A 5,565-nucleotide genomic window follows, 5' to 3' on the forward strand; every position below is an offset into this window, starting at 1 on the left:
GTTCATTTCTTTTGCTGTTTTATATCACAAGCTGGCCAGTTGTCTTGTGGGCTTTATTCCATTAGGTTCTACCAGGTCAGTCTTTGAAGAGGCCAAAGTCTGCTCTCCTGAAGTGCAGGTCTGTGATCTTATTTTTCACCCTCTTCTCAGGATCTTGAACTGTTCCATCTCATCATCACTGCAGCAAAGGGTGTCTTTGATTTCCATGTACCCAGTGAGCATTGTCTTGTTAGTGAGAATGAAATTCTCTCACGAGGAGCAAAGAACTTTGCTGTCATCTCTGTCTCTTTTGTCAGGAAGTTGTCATTGATTCCCTCCAGGAATCTTCTGTACTGCTTTTTGTCCTGTTCTTTTGCCCTCCAGATCCTTATCAAGGTGGTCAAGTACAATATGCACCATACTAATGTCTGTGAAGCTGCTTCTAGCTATCCGTAGAAGGCCTCATCCACTTACTCTCCCTGGACCCACAGCAGACACCCACTGTATAATCTCCCATAGCATCTATTCTTCAATTCTTAATCACAAGCTCTCAGTCGACAGCAGTAAGCTCCTCTAGGCAGAAGTTTGGGTTGGCAGATGGGTACTTTCATCCACTGCAGCAGGAAGTTACCCATTACTGTTACTTTTTCTTCCAGATGCTCCTGTATGGCTAAGAGTCTGTCAAGACTACGCTTGACCTGAAAACATGCCCTGTTCCTCCTCATCACTGAGGGCAGTGAGCTTGCTTCAGTATTCAGTTAACGAATTTCAGCTCAGCTTCATGCTTTTGTTGCCCCTCCTTCCAGTGCTGGGTCACCCAATGCTATGGAGTCTAGTGGGAGGAGCAGCATTGTAGTGGTCCCCATACGCCAATGCTCCTTGCTGCAGTGCTGGTCAGAGCACCGGAGCTTCACATTTGAATGCAGGTCATACCCATGAAAGGAGAGCTGTTACATTCACAGTGCTGAGTTGCTGGTACACTTGAGCTTGGGAAAAACTGGGGAGAGATGAAAGAAAATGGGCCCGAAACTGAGTTAGTCAATTTTGCTGAGTCTATACTTAAATCTCACAATGAAAATGGGATTGAAAGTCTTCTACTGATACATGGTTCTTGTTCTTCCCCTCAGATTTAATGATTGTCTATGGAAAGGTTAAAGGGGATAAATAATTCCTATATCAGGACGTGCTGTTCTTGCTCTTTCAATTATATACAGTGTTTTCTGAAGTTTTTATTTGTTTTTAATTAAAAATTTTATTAGAACAGCAATGTATTTCAGATGAAAAGGGCATCAGCTTGTCTAACAGACTTACACTGAAAATAAACTACCATGAAATCTGTGTTGTGTCATGGTTCTTACTTTGGCCTTAAAGCCTTAATAAATTTATTTTTCTTGGAGGTGCAGGTGTGCGCTTTCCAGTGAAGTATTGACTATTATCATGCAGTGTATCTGTTGGACTGCATATTATGTGGGACTTTAAGTGAAACAACATGAGTATTAACTCAAATCTCTGTAATCTCTAATGGCATCAGAAAAATTTGTGACATATCAGATACACAGAGAAGCATTATGGTTTGAAGTCTGATTTGGCAGGTGAGCAACTGTAAGGAAGAAGATCTATGGAAGCAATGTATCATTTTGCACAGTTCTCAAGCCTTTATCTTGTATTGGGTGGAACACATTGAAAACACTGTACATGATGTCTTCCTGTCAGTAAGTACCTTAAAGAAATCTGCAAGCTCAAAGTACCGACACTGCAACTTATCTTCAAGCTCCCAGAACAACTTGTTCTGCTCTCTGAGCACAGCCTTCTCCCCCTAATTTAAAACTTGACCTCTTCATCTCTATCCTCCAGGTTCCCCTCTTACCCTAATTCTCCCTTCTCTCTTGCTTTGTTCTCAGCCCTTGCCTCAGGACATGTCTCTGTGTAACTATCATCACTCCCAAACGGCTTGTTTTATATTTATTTATTTTCATATGTCAAGCTTCCCTGTTGCAGTTTATCCTGACTCCTGTGCCAACTGCATCTGAGTGGGCTGCCTGCACAGCAGGAAAGGAAATTCAGGGAGTGTAAGGAAAAAAGCAAATAGCTTAGCAGTTGGCATCTAAAATGCTTAAGTGACGTAATTATCCTGCAGTGAATTTATAATTATCAGAGATTTAGAATCTTAGAATCGTAGAATGGTTTGGGTTGTAAGGGACATTTAATGTCGAGTTCCAACCCCATGCCATAGGCAGGAACACCTCCCTCTAGACCAGGTTGCTCAAAGCCCCATTCAGCCTGGCCTTGAATGCTTCCAGGGAGGGGGAATCCACAGCTTCACTGGCAACCTGCTCTGGTTTCTCACAGTGTCTACTCAGAGTTTTGGACATGAGTCTTTTAAACTGGATATTAATGCCTCTGTTTGATTGGATGGATCTCACCTGTGTGTATCTAACTTTGATTACAGGAACCAGGTTGCACTGACAATTGAAAGGAAAGACCTGGTCATCCTCGAAGACTTTTAGATGAAATATGCTTCATAAAGATCATCATTTACAGAAAATAGCAAGTGACAGTACCAGAACTGTTGAGCATGTTGGCTGTGTGTGCGAGAAGATAGTTTTATTTATACTTTAATTATCACTTTCAAGGGAAGCATTATACTTTTGAGCTAAAAGTAAGTATTCAGTCAGGGGGAAAAAAAAGTCAGCCTCTACCTGTTCCCCAGCAATTTAGCTTTTCAATGCATTTGATCTTAATCTGTTGAAATTATTCTGAATGACTGAAAGCAGTCTTGGGCAAACAAGGAAACATTGTGCAACTCTTTAAATACAGGCAATTTTGCTCAGTTAACCTGTAATTAAGACATTCCAAATAACTACGACCAAGCCACTACAAACTTATCACATAAATGCTTTAACAGATCAAATAGACCCATAAAGACCAAAGTCTTTCCTCCCACTTTAAGGAGGCTATAATTTTAGCAGATCAAGGAGTATGTAATGAAGTTTTATGCTCCACCTCTGCTCTGGAACACAAAAGCAGCTGGCAATATTTCCTTGCCACTCTAACATCACCCTTAGATCCCCTCATAACTTGTTTTGTTTTCTACACAGCTCACACTGTCACTACTTCAGTAATGAAAAGGGAAAAACACAGCAAACAGAAATCCTTTAGGCAATAATCAGAAGATACACAATTTTCTCACAGCACTATTAAATTCTCTCCTATCACGAAAGAGGCTTTGCTAATGGTCAGTGACTGTATATGTCATTGAAAGTTAATTTTTCCTCACACCTTGAAATAACAGGATGACAGCTAGAACTCCTGGGTCACATTAAGAAGTGCTTTAAACAGCCAGCAAGCATTTACACAATACATAATCTTTTACACTTCAGAATGAATGGAGAAAATAACAATATCAAAACAAAAAAAAAGTGAAGATTATGCCATTATGTGAGATAATATAGTGAGACATCCATAAACTCAGTGCTGTTTGCTTTGTTAGTTTTTTCTATCCTATAGAAATTGTATGGTAAAAGAAATCGCTTGATTCAGCCCTATGTTCATTATAGATTCAGGACAAAAAAAAGTGAACTTTTTCTAATGATGTTTTTCCTTCTAAGGAGATTGTTTTCTGAGATGGCTGGATTCAATCTCAGTTACTTTCATACTGCTGATGGTATAGCATGGATCACACTGCTCTGTAACATGATTATTAGGAGAAAAAGAAAGCTTGGTTCACTCTTACCAAAAAAACAGTGATAGGACAATGTTAAAAATACATTTGTCTTCTTTGTTCACTGTGGGTCTCCCTCATCTTTGAATTAAGTCAAGTGTAAATATTGATTGATGCCTAACAATTCTCATTAAAATTATTTAATTTTGCCAAAGTCTACTCTGATTTCTGCTAGATGTTTGGATTTACACCCCTTTTGTTACTTTACTTTCCTGTATGAGAATAAGATCTCTGAGCCACCAATTTAGGAGGAAGCTGCATTTCTTTCTAAGTATCCTGTCGAGCACTTAAGAAAAGTGACTTCTGCTCTAAGAACTCCTTCAGTAGTACTCATCCATTCAAATAGGAAGTGCATGAGAGGACAGGGCTATTTAAAATCTTATTCAAATATGACCTCTTGGCAGGAATTAGAATTTCTGGCAGCAATGTCGGGCTTGTTTCTTTCATTCTTCCCTGCAGCAAGGGTGTGAATCTCTACACCATTCTCAGGTCTGTGTCCTGGCAATCTAGTCCTTGTTACTGAGCCACAGCAGGAGTTGCAAAGTCCAGGAGATCATGCAAGCATGTGTTCTGCTTCTGGGAATGAATCTGTATAGAAGAACAACAGTATCCATGGAAGAGCACAGTCCAGCCTGGAATGCTCTGTATGACTGTCAGAAATGCAGCACTATATATTTTCTGATATTTGGTAAAGTTTCAGGAAGCTGGGACTCGTACCTAAATGTCATTTTACCTTGGCTGAACATAAACCAGCAGAGTGCTTTGGTGGTCAAAAAGGCCAACAGCATCCTGGCTTGCAACAGAAATAACATAACCATGAGGAACTTGGAGGTGCTCATCCATCTGCAATCACTACTGGTGAGGCCACACCTGGAGTACTGTGCTTGGTTTTGAGCCACTCATTACATGAAAAACATCAAGGCTCTGGAACATGTCCAGAGAAGGACAGCAAAGCTGGTGAAGTGTCTGGAGCACAAGTCTTATGAGAAGCAACTGAGGGAGCTGTGATTATTGAGTCTGGAGAAGAGGAGGCTCAGGGGAGACCTTATTGGTCTCTACAGCTCCCTGAAGGGATGTTGTAGTGAGATGGAAGTTAGCCTCTTTTCCCAGGTAACAGTGATAAAATGAGAGGGAACAGCCTCAAGTTGTGACAGGGGAGGTTCGGTTTGGATATTAGGAAGAATTTCTTCTTCTGAAGAGTGGTGAGGTATTGGAACAGGCTGCCCAGGGAGGTGTGGAGTCACTGTCCCTGAAGGTGTCTAAGGAAAGGGTAGATGTAGTACTATGGCACGTGGTTTAGTGGGCAGTATTGGTGGTAGGTGCATTGTTGAACTAGATGATCTTAGAGACTTTTATCAACCCTTATGATCCTATGATTCTAAGGTCTCCTTTGACTTTTTGCTAAACCACAATGCCACCATTGTGGCAAATATAAATTTTGGAGCTTTTTTTTGACACCTTCCTATTCTTGGGGGAATATATATACACACGTTAATAAATAAGTAAAAGAAGATTAAAATAGCTTGAAAGGGTGAAGAGCCTGTCTGATGTGAGTATAGCATGATGGATGAACCTCCATGCATTTACTAGTGTTAGAATGATAAGAGATAGTTTAATCTGTCAAAGCAAGGTAGGTATTTTAATAAAATAAACTACGATTTTATTAGTCATTACTGCAGTGGAAAAGCATGACTTGATTTAAACAGAAGATAGTCTATCTAAACATCTGATCCTGGGAACAATGGTTATGTTTCCAGCTGCAGATTTGTAGTAAGATGCCACGTAGTGACTATCAGTTTCACACGCATTTATGTACAGGAAGATCTACAAAAATCTGACTCAACTGCCTGTGATTTGCACATGAA

The sequence above is a fragment of the Centrocercus urophasianus genome, unplaced genomic scaffold (genome assembly GCF_019232065.1).
Source record: "Centrocercus urophasianus isolate 14NV4802_14NV808 unplaced genomic scaffold, USGS_Curo_1.0 seq_11, whole genome shotgun sequence".
Lineage (NCBI taxonomy): Eukaryota > Metazoa > Chordata > Aves > Galliformes > Phasianidae > Centrocercus > Centrocercus urophasianus.